This window comes from Hippocampus bargibanti, linkage group LG02 (assembly GCF_051943395.1).
Source record: "Hippocampus bargibanti isolate YZ-2025 linkage group LG02, ASM5194339v1, whole genome shotgun sequence".
Classification (NCBI taxonomy): domain Eukaryota; kingdom Metazoa; phylum Chordata; class Actinopteri; order Syngnathiformes; family Syngnathidae; genus Hippocampus; species Hippocampus bargibanti.
In genome coordinates this window covers 24,500,001-24,512,025 of record NC_142735.1, presented here as the reverse complement: position 1 = coordinate 24,512,025, position 12,025 = coordinate 24,500,001, and the positions used below count along the sequence as shown (strand labels likewise).

At 44.2% G+C, this 12,025-nt stretch overlaps 1 protein-coding gene across 1 annotated transcript in view; it reads right to left on the bottom strand.

Annotated features, from left to right (window-relative positions):
• Positions 1 to 4,837, bottom strand: part of col25a1 (collagen type XXV alpha 1 chain) — a 48,023-nt gene extending 43,186 nt beyond the window's left edge. Inside the window, exons 1-2 of the mRNA XM_088990380.1 lie at positions 4,817 to 4,837; positions 3,655 to 3,681 (exon numbers count right to left, since the gene is read on the bottom strand). The gene's annotated coding sequence lies outside the window, so the exon portion shown is untranslated. The remainder of the gene's footprint in view (positions 1 to 3,654; positions 3,682 to 4,816) is intronic.
• Positions 4,838 to 12,025: the final 7,188 nt, after the last annotated feature.

The window sequence follows — 12,025 nt, the reverse complement described above, 5'->3', positions numbered from 1 at the left end:
AACAATTCTAGTGACAGACGCGATCTGATCATGAAAACGGACGAAAGAAGGCAAACATTGTGGGGGCCGGGGTAGGAAAAATGCTCATTTCCAATCTTTCATCCCAATCCAGCAATGTTTGAATCAGTCGGGGTTGCTTTGGGAGAACTAAACGTTCCCTGAAGTCCACGAGCGGAGACGTGGCAACCCCCAAAGTGATGCAATTTATGCAAATGAAAGTGCCATCCAAATTTGACACACTCCTTATATATATATATATATATATATATATATGTGTGTGTGTGTGTGTGTGTATACATACATATCTATCTATATATATACATACCATACATATAAACACACATATACAGTAAAGTCTCGTTATATCGATATCGGATATATCGATAGTCCCGGTTATGTCGATATTTTTTCGGACTCCCTTGAATATCGATATAACGACACTTTACTGTGTGTATATATATATATATATATATATATATATATATATATATATATATATATTTACATTTACATATTTATGTACTTATTTATTCATTTCATTTATTCCTTTATTCATTCATTCATTTATTTGGAGTCTGATCTGAGATTATTTCTTGAAAACTACTTTGGGAGCACGTGTGTCCTTGGCAACGGTTGGAGTTTGTTATTCTTAAAAAATGATGCAGATGCAGATTTATTTTACTTGCATTGCTAGATTGATCTTCCCCACCATTTCAAGTGGAGATCAAATCTGACCAATCCAAACATGTCTTTGGTGCCATTGTTCTGGTTACAGAAAGATAATTTGAAACGCATGGCTCATACAGACGCCGGCCTTTCAAGGGCATGCGGGTTGGTTTCGCTGAGGCCCCTGCGGCAAAAAAGAATACATCCGATGATATGCAACACAACACATGACCGCCATCATTGGTATTGAAGTGCAAATATCTCTTTGGATAGATAACCTCAAACATCTTGAAAGCAGAAAAGGAAAACCGGATGACGGTCAAGGCGAGTTCAAAAAATCGTTTGGAGTGATGCGCAGTGGCTTCAACTGCCTTTTATGCGTTTGCGACATTTTTCATTTTTAAATACTCCCAACAAAGCAGAAAAAACAAAACCTCGATTAAGTGTGCTGATGCTGCCCCAGTGAGACAATGGAAGCATCCTAACTATTCACAGATTTTCTTTCTGAAAAAAAAAAAAAACTAACCATGACTAAAATGGATGTTGGTTGTTCGCCGATCTGCCTCCAGCGGAGTAAAACGGGAAAAAAAAGCAGCTATGAGGACAATCAGCAACAGCCGTCGCATCGGCCGCCGGCCAGAACACGCATCCCTCCAACCACACCAGAAAGGGCGCTAGCCCACTTACAGGCGGCAAGCCTTGTCCGCATCTGTGGCCGGGATTAGCGGCAACGCGCACAGATGGGTTCAATCCATTTGAGAGAAGAGTCGCACACACACCATGGCCTCAGATTTGCCGTGGATATGACGCGGCAATTATCTGTGGCCCGGTTCAGGCCCTGTTTGTGCAAAACTCGAAATATAAGAAAAGGGAGATATTTTGGGAGGGCATGGGGGATTCTGCAGTCCCAGGTACACGCTAAGTGACATACCACCCAGGAAGTCAGCAGAACTCATGGCCATTGTTTTGGCACAGACCACAAAGCTACTCGTGCCGTTTTAACACCGACTGCTATCCTTGTCTGATGAGTTTGTTTCCTTAACCTTTTATTCAGAACTTGGCCTTTCGCCAAAAGCCGATTCTCATACTGTCTTTGTCACGGATGCGAAAGGACCTTGAAAAGACACTCACTACTAAATCGATCGACTTTTATATTGTCTGACACCATACCGAGCAGCCACAAGTCTATCAATCCTTGACAGTGACAAATAAGCACCAAATGGCTTTACATTAGCTAAAAGGAGCCCAGAAAGTAGTCAAGGGCTCGCAGAGTTCATTGAAAAGCCGCTTAGTTTTGACATCAAATCTTGGTCGGGCAGCGCCACGTTCATCCGCCGCCATGGAGGACTTCGGTGGGCCCTCCGTGTTACATACGACACAAGGTCAGACAACCCATGTCCCGTTCCGTCTGTATTTGCTGCCAAAATTGTTCCCTGAAGCTATATATGTACCGCTCATCTGACACGGAGCAATCGATCGTCCGCTCTGGGGAGGTAATACGATTTGGATAATAGCCGGGATCTTCGGGTTGTCCTTCATATGTGACTGGATGTTCGTTTGTACCCATTGGAGAAGAACGCAACCGAAAATTGGACGTTAATGAAATCCTATCTGTAAGTGGACAGTTTATTTATTGGCTCTGGAAGACAAATAGACTTTGGCTGGTCCTTGTTACCCAGCTGTCAGCCCCCGCTACTCCCTCGGAGGTATGAATCATTTCAGCGATCAAGACAGATGACTCCATTTCCGAGGTTAAAAGGGTACAAATTATGGGCAACCGTGAAATCCTAGACGAAGGGACGTGGTTTACTCTGGTCAGCTTGTCTGGAGAGCAATGCTCGCCCACCCTCCCCTTTTCTTTTGTAGTGGTTCACTTCAATTTGAAGTCAACCAAAGCAATAGCAATTATTACCGACAGCACTGGTAAACGTGTAAAGTCCAACGAGAGTCAGCGCATCTGGGTAATCCAAGTTGTGTGGCGTGTAATATTGAGAATGCTAATTCAATTTCACAGGCAAGGCCATTTGTACCGACTCCCCGGCGGTACGAAACGCAATGCGTTACGACGACGCGTATGAGAGGAATGCTGACAAAGTTATCGGTGACGTCTGAGCCTGCGCCAGTGAGGGCTTGGAATCAGATACGCTCGGGAGATGGCTGCTTCTGGGGACCAGACGACACTTTCTGCTTTTCTCTTGTACTCATGCCTCCATGAAGTACGATTCGGAGAATTCCCGTGAGGAAGTGACGAAGAGTGAGTTCATGTGAGCCGATGCAGTCTTGCGTAAACAAATGTTACGCTACCGGGGAGCGGACACACTGATAGTTTGTTCCAGAGTCTGTCAAACAGGAAGGAGCGCTCACATGATCATCATTTTGAGTCAACGCACGCTTTTGGTTACAATCAAATATCTGCCCAAAATCAGGTACTTTTAAAGTGTGTACATTTAAAGTGTGAATATAAAGAACAATTATCCTTCAGTCTGATGAGTGGTAGATACTCATCCAAATGTTTCTTTTCTCCCATTCTAATTTGGTCATCGCTATATTTGATTTGTTTGAACAGTTTCTGTGTTTGAAAGATTCTCAGGAATTGCTGCAGGTATCCGTCAATCATTTGTCAGAATTTATTTCAATAATTATGATTCTTATGATTGCCCCGATGTGACCCTTACCAGTGAACGATATTTACGCCACGTGCAGTTCTGCCATGTTTTTGACAATAGCAGTCTGACAGTGATTTCTATGCTCAACTCAAGTTGAGATACCAAATGACCAAGCTGGGAATGACGACCATGCTGGATTTAAGGATGGGTATTTGTCTTTTCAGGTGATTTTCACGTTTTCTCCCCCATTCTGGTTTTAAAATAAGCAGACTTGTCAATCTTGTTGCTTTTGGCCAGAGCCGCCACAGACGTTATCCAAAGAATTTCATGCATTGCCCATTGCCCGCATTTCTGCTGTGGGTCATCGGTGGAAGGCACATACCCGTGGTCCCTGGTCGCCTTGATCCCCCTGCAAAATGACGAGAGAGACAATTTCATTTCCAGCGCACACTGCTCAATAATGGTTATCAATAAGCCAAGACTAACAGTGAACTAAACGGGAACATATTGTCAAAGCGAAAGAACCCAGGAGCCCAGAAATATTCGCCGCGGAGAAAATTGTTATTATAAGAGAAGGTGACAGGCGGCGGGTATGAGCGACAGAGACAAGTTGCAGCACAGGGAACTTTGATGGCTTTTGGCAAAGCGGGCGGCGAAATTTTGCACACCAGAAATCCGGACTTCGGTTGAAACTCGAGCGGTCATTAAAAAGACGAATCACGCCGGCCACTGACTTTAACACCATGTAACTGGATGTTTGTTTCGAAGCATTCAGCCAGAGTCAACCAAATAAGGTGTCAGTTCTGGACAGGAATTTTGCTCCATTCAGCGCCTGAGTGAATTCAAACCAAACAGCTCCCGGAATTCTTTGCTTCATTGGAGCCAGATTTAACGGAACAGCCGTGGAGAACGGCCACGCTGCCGCACACGTCTTGGGTGGGAGACTGCGTGCAGTTGGTTCTCATTTCATTTCACTGCAGATAGAGGTTCACGCGAGAGGCAGGGACGTCAAGCCGCTCAATTCCGGACGTTCAGTGAACGCCACCGACTGGCGTCGGGCGTCTCTTGCTTCGGTTTTGCCAGTCAATGCTAACCACGAGATGCCATTCAAACCGACCAGAAGGAGGATCGCTAAACTCATCATCAGCGACCGATGGAAGATCTCGGTCAAACCTCATTGTGTTCTTGGGGATTTGCACAAATGAATCAATCCGGCTGCTTTGTTTCTGTCTTTTGAGGCCAAACGTAGAACTCCACAAGTCGTGCACACGAGACGGTTACTTAGCGAAACATTCAAGGACTTAATTCGGCTCTCGCCTTATAAATTTCACTGGTGTGGATTTGTGAACAACAGGAGCATCTTATATCCTGTCCCTGGGATTTGCAAACGCAAAATGAGACGTGGATAAGCTCGTAAATCATTCAACTGAGTTGTCTACCTTGGAAAACATACAATGGTCACGTTTTTTCCTCCACACGGCATTCGAAATAAATACATTATGAACTTGAACCAACATAAATGGCTGATGAAATAAAATTCTTACTTTTTCACCTTTAAGACCAGGGGGGCCCTGTGAAAGAAAAGAAAGTATTAGTTCGATAAAAAATGAGTAGATCTGTAAAATGTAAATTTCCGGCAGCAGGGACTACAGTACTGAATTTAATTTGTATTTTACAATGTACCTACTGTAATGTATTTTGAAAATACAGTAAAGTCTCGTTATATCGATATTCAAGGGAGTCCGAAAAAATATCGATATAACCAGGACTATCGATATATCCGACCCTGTTTGCATGTAATTTTCTCCGTGCGTGCATAGAAATAGTATCGATATAACCGGGACTATCGATATATCCGATATCGATATAACGAGACTTTACTGTAGTATGTTTGAAAAAGTAAGACCCAGATAGCAAAGGTTTCGAACTCCAGTTACTGGACGGCACTCTCTTCCTCCTGACCCGCCGTCGCTCCGAGGTTTGACATGTCTAATATTACAAAGACATCCAGAAACATGGCACACTATGCGCCTGTGTGCACCAAATCAAAACGCACCTCTGATGGCCCGTATTGCTGGGGATTGATGATCAATACCTCTCAGTTTCCAACTTTGTGTCTCAAACTGTCTTTGTATTGGCCGAAGCAACGCTCCCGCGATCTGCGTGGTTAATTTTAATGCAATGCGAGAAAAGAAATGGAATGTATTTTCTGTCGAGCGACGGAGATGAAAACATGGCGCCTATCTTCACCGCTTGGCAGAAAACACTCTTTTATACTGTTAAATTACAATTTGTTATTCTGAACCAAGCAGCAGCTGTTAATTTACAAGATGAATATTTAACGACATTTTACTTTTTTAAAAAAATACAGTGAAATAATGATCCAACATTAGTCATTTACAGCAATCCATAGAAGATGATGTGATTTTTTTCCCCTAGCTCGTTCGTGTTAAGCGGCACAGCAAGTACACTGCAAAGTCCATACATGAAATGCATTTAGTGAAGTAAACTTTTACCCGTTTACCCGCGTCGACATGAACTCGTTCAAGAATAATTCAAGCTCAAGTATGATCACATTTGAGCTGCTCTTGTTCTTCACTTGGAGGTTTTGGAAAATCTTACACGGGTGGTGGTGGGGGGTTAGTGCTTGGATTAGGGAACAGCAAAGTGGCTAATTGACCACCCACTTCGACACGAGGATGGCAATAAGTTATTATTTGATCTTGAACTTCAATGTGAGAGTCGGTTGCCTTGCTTGCTTGCGAAGAACTTTACTGAACACATTCAAAAATAAAGTAGCAAAAAACGGCTTACAGGCATAAAGCGGAAACGTCAAATTTTTATACCACCCCAATTGTTGTATGGATTCCGATACATCTATTTACTGCATGAAGGCGTTCATCTGCCATTATATAACTGCGATCAAACCTCTTAAATTGCTTGGCCATCCAATCTGAAAATCGATGCCGCTTTGCCGTTTGGACGAGGCAAAACGGGAAAAAAAAAATAATATTGAAGTTCTGCAAACATGAGCAACGCGCCATTAATTTCAACCCGCCCAACAGATCTGGAGCATAAATTGGAAAAATAACAATGGGGCACATCGCAATTGCTTTTGCGCAACTACACGGGGTCTCTAACCGCAACAGCAAACGGCTGCTGCAATGCAGAAAAGCAGCATGCCACATGTGGATGGCCTTGTTTGCCTGAGGACATGAAAGTCATATCAAGTGTCCGTCCCGAGAATATGAGTTCACTCTTCCTGTGATCTCTTTGATATTAACAGCACATGCAAGTCATCATGCCCGCACCTGCCTCGGACCTCGGCCCATCGTTTGCACATCATTTGGCCGCACGTGACATGCCTTGGAGCAAGGGTAGGGCGCGGAAAGGGTGTTTAATCACCGTTATTCATACCCCCCTTAGCTCCTCGCAAAAATTGTTTCAAAGTGTATTTATTTAAAGAGTAGCGGGTGTCTATTTAGCACGTTGCCTGCGCAGTTTGCCGTTTTCCGGGATGCTTTCTGATCATCACCTCTAAGTGTTGCTCACTATTTTGTTTTTCAAAGCTTCAACATAGGCCGTCTCAGACACACGCATCCAAATGATACTGTCAAACTTTTTTGCCACATTGTAGTTATGGTTTCCTCTCGGGGCCGTTGATAATTTGGGAAAGCCATGAGAATGTTTAAACCCCTCCGCATTCAACAGGAGCCAAAATGGAACTGTATAGTGCCACTTAGCAGTTTTTTTGACGATACTAGTGCAGCATGTTCTACCGGAAACAAATTCCTTGTGTGTTCTACATACTTGGCAATAAAGATGATTCTGATTCTGATTCTGATACTGTATTACATATAGAGCTCACAACAAAATGATGAATAACTAGTTTTAAAATTTGAAGTAAAAATGAATGACTGTTACTGTGGTTTATATGGGACAATTTGAAATTTTGGTTCGGACTTCAGCAAGCACCATGGCACTTGACATGCTTCATTTGCTTTCGCGGGCCAAATACAATGATGCCCGGGGGACAGATGTGGCCCCCGGGCCTTGACTTTGACACCTGTGTCTGTGTAAGCTCTCAGTCGTACAGGAGTGGTCCATCGATGAGAAGGTTTCTTCAGCCGTCATCTGTACAAATGTGAACGTCCGAAAACGTCCGAAACCTTCACATTTGTACAGATGACGGCTGAAGAAACCTTCTCATCGTTTGACACCTGTGCTATATATGTATGAAAAAGTTGCTTAATAATGACGCGGAGGTTATCTTTTGACTTCACTGGTGGAAAAAGTACGTTTGCAAGATGATCCAGACAGCCGTCATTAATTTTACAGCCCAAAAAAAAATTACATGCAAAATATCACATCTTTTGCTACTTAATGCTGGGAAACCACAAGAAGATTTGTAACAGAATTTCCTGTGCGCCTATCGTCTGATTTTATGGCCAAACGTTTGGATGCCGATGATGCTTCTTTCCTATCCAGATACAAATCTCGCTTCTTTGAGTTTCGCGCAGCCAAACCGTGACCACCGTCTCCTGCACTGGAATGACCAAATGAGATATTGATGTTAAAAAAAATAAAAAAAAAATACTTTACCAACGAAGGGGAAAAAAAGATGAAGGAGGAAAATATGGCCGAAACTTGGCAGGGCCAAAAGCCACAAGCAACATGGAGAGTATCGGCATTTTATAGCGCACACAATATAACTTAATTGCCTTCGTCTTCCTGGCAGAGTGTAAACGACGCCTGGAAGATCCTGGCAGGTCTGTGACGGTGATTCGAAAGAATATTTTGAAATGCCGTGATGTCCGTTTACCATTTTATGAAGAAAAAGGTGGTTTAACATTCAGTTTGCGTGGTTTGGTCCTGTGCCACATCCATCCATCTTCCGTACCGCTTATTCCTCATTAGGGTCGCGGGGGGTGCTGGAGCCTATCTCAGCTGTCTTCGGGCACGAGGCGGGGGACACCCTGAATTGGTTGCCAGCCAATCGGAGGGCACACAAAGGCGTACAACAGTCACTGTCACACTCAAGCCTAGGGATAATTTGGAGTGGTCAATCTGCCTGCTATGCATGTTTTTGGAGTGTGAGAGGAAACCGGAGGACCCGGAGAAAACCCACGCGGGCCCGGGGAGAACATGCAGGCTCCACACCGGGACGCGAACCTGCGACCTCTGCACTGTGAAGCCCGTGTGCTAACCACTCGACTACCGGGCCGCCCCCTGTGCCACTGGAACCGAATATGGTAATATGTGTATTTACTTTTATCCCAAAATTGGTGCGAGGTGGGGACTGGCAAAGAACATTTTTAACCTTTCCGGCTGTTTGCATTAAATTCTGATGAGACTAGATTAATTTATATCAAAAAGTTGACCAACAACTCATAATTTCGTGGTGGGAAACTAACACCATGTAAATGCAAGAGAAGACTAAAATTGATTACAATGACTACACCAGGGGTGTCATTTTTTTGTGCGGGCTACATTGTAGTTACGGTTTCCTCTTGAGGGCTGTTATGAATTTAGGGAAACTATTACAATGGTTAATCCCGTCCACATGTTACATAAAAAAGCACACAACAAATTAAGTCAAAAATACTGTTGTTGCGGTTGGCATGTGACAATTTGAAATTTTTGTTCAGGCTCTAGCAAGCATCATTGCACTTCACATGCTTGATTTGCTTTCACGGGCCCAATAAAATGACGTGGTGGGCCAGGTTTGGCCCCCGGGCCTTGACTTTGACACATGTGAGCTACATGACAGTCAACTGTGACTCTATTCACGTTCAGGATCCCAATTTCAAATTTTGCAATTTTTTTGCGCTAACCCGGGCAGTGTTGCTATACTTGTTGTGGACACAAGTGAAATGGTTTCTGCGGGCTTGGCCGCCTCATACGACAAGATGCAAAAACTCAGGATGGCGCTCTAGAAACCGGGCTGGACGTTCCTTGTCGTCTTTTTTTTTTCATCACAGCGACTGGGCAAGCGCCGGCAAGTCCAGAAAAGCCATCCATCAAACGAGAGCTCCGGATGCTTATTGGAAGTTCAGAGCAAAAGCAGCCTGCCAGCACATGGATCCAATCAGCTCACCGTCAAACGCTTTTCTAACGGCCTCGTCTTTACGGCCGCGATCGACTCCGCTCCATGAATAAGGATGCGTGGACACAGGAAGCTCAAACAAAGCCGTCCCCGAGCGCTAACAGAAAATGAACAAGGGAAAGATTGGCGGACTGATTCCACCGTTTCTCAGAGACATTTTGATCAAGCCAAAGAACAACAGTACGTCTCTGACAACAGGAGCGTAAGCCGTAACCCCAATACGAGCAGATGCGCTGTATGTCAAACACAGACTGCGCCTGACAAAAGCAATAACGTTCCACAAAAATGATTCCGTTTTATGGCGTGTCAACGCCATGGTTACGATTTAGGGAAATATCATATTTTTGGGTTGAGATAATTACTCCCCGATGTTAAGGTGACCTTCGCTGGCTGTCATGCTAGCACTAATGAACACATGGTTAAAGTTAGGAGATGATCAAGTCTTGACTGGCAGGAGAACATGTGAAGCTTGTGGTTGGAAACAGAAGAGTAGGAAGCCGTTTGCCGTCTCCCGCACGGAACATGTGGACGTCACCTGATTTGCTTCTGTGAGCAACTGTAGCGTGTTAGCATCACAGTGCAGAGCTACCAGGTTCGATCCTGACTCCGGATTTCTTGTGTGGAGTTTGCATGTTCTACTCGTGGGTTTTCTCCGGGTACTCAGGTTTTCTCCCGCATTCCAAATACATGCATGAAAGGCTGATTGAACACTTTAATTTGTGGTGTGAGTGTGAACATGGATGGTTATTTGTCTCTGTGTGCCTGGCGATTAGCTGGCAACCAGTTCAGGGTGTCCCCCGCCTACTTCCCAGAGACAGCTGGGATCGGGTCCTGCACCCCCCGTGACTATTGTGATGGTAAGCAGGTCAGAAAATGGGTTGATGGGTGGATGGATGGACGGTTTATTTCCACACTTGACGTTCCTTTTCATATATATCTTTCTTCCAAATCTTCTACATATGGAACATTATGTGACCAAAACCCGAAACAACAGTTTCCGGGTCTTCCTATTGATGACGTGATGTCTCAAAGCCGAACTACCTATAATTCCCTTCCCTTGAAAGCCAGTATCTTCATCCAGAATTTAAATCTGAGTACATTGTTTCTTCATCCAAAAGCGGCAAACATGGTGGAAGCCTTGACATGTGCCATTGTCATCTTTTCTAGCCCTTCGTAAAACAAAAAACTAGGAAATCGAAATCTGAAACGATGTATCTCCACAAGTTAATGACTATAAAGACTATCTCAACTCCTTTCATGGTCCAATAATGACAATCCCTAATCAGAAAACACGATAGGCTGTCTACTGTAGTAACCGCTGCCGCTGAAAAGGCTAAATGCGACACTTTCACTCTGGCGAACTGCGGTCGAATGATGAGAAAAAAAATCCTCAAATGGATGATGAGGTGCGACCAAATCTGTCCATGGGTTATTGCAAGCGCCGCCATGTTTTTCGGCACAATGGAGGCCACTGGCACCTGTTTCCAATCTTCATGCCACAAGGCTAAGCAGCTACTGGCTAACTCCCACAGAGCCGTTTTAAGCTCCGTCCATTCACCTTGGTGTCTTTAAAATTAGCTTCTTTCCCAGAGTATCAAACTTCAGTCTTCTTGGATTGCGATGATTTTCGAGAGTAGAAAAACGTCTAATCTGGAGGAGAGGCAAATGCAAATCCGTCGGGGCAAGAGTTTTGCATATAAAAGGGAGCTACGGGGGCATCATTAGTGGATAAAGCGCCCGGCGTTGGAAAGGGCTTTGAGCCAACAAAAACAACAAAAACAAATTTATCCAAGTTACAAGTGCAGCTTACGAGCCTCTGAGACTTTTTTCAACCGTTGGAGGACACGCATACGAGCATTCAGAGACGAACGGGCACAGACGGGCGACCACAAGCGGCTGGTGCTTGTCGCTCCAATTCGGACGGAGAGCTTAGCCGCGACTGGGGAAACCACATTGGAAAAAAAGAAAAAAATAGTGACTCGAAATTGCATCTGGTTCTCATATCCACAGTATGTCACAATTAGCCGTTCGAAAATGACAATATGCTGGATTGTGTGAGTTGGAACGAACCGCGGTGGAAACTTCTAATGGGATTTGTTACCAGTTTTACACGCGAACAGAGTTCCTGCTCACAGGTTCGGGGAGACATTAGATTAGCTTGAAATAAAGCACAGGTGCTTTTTTTGCGTGCAAATGTCACACAGAAGCTGAATGATTCATCCAAACCCGTTTCCATTGGGATTACTGGGATTTTTCATCTGGAAGCAGCAGTTAAAAGGAAGCCCATTAGAGAGTCCAACTGTAGCGGACCCATTAACATGGCGCAGGTGTACCAATGTCCCATATTGCAATGATTACAATGCATTCTGGTCTGCCAGGCTAAGGCAACACATGCTCAGCATCTGTACATACAAATTGATCATTTTTGTTCTCTTAAAAAAAACACAGAAGGGAGAGTGACGGGGAGCCCAAAGGGGAAAAAAATCAAGCAGATTCTGAGCAAACTGCTACTCTTGATGTTAATTGTTAGATTCAGAACCCAGGGTGAAAGGGCGAGACCACCTGGGGCCAGTTTGACTTCCCAGGACTTTGGCAAGGACTGTCTGCTAACACACAGAGGATTAATTTTACGACTTTTACAGTGAAG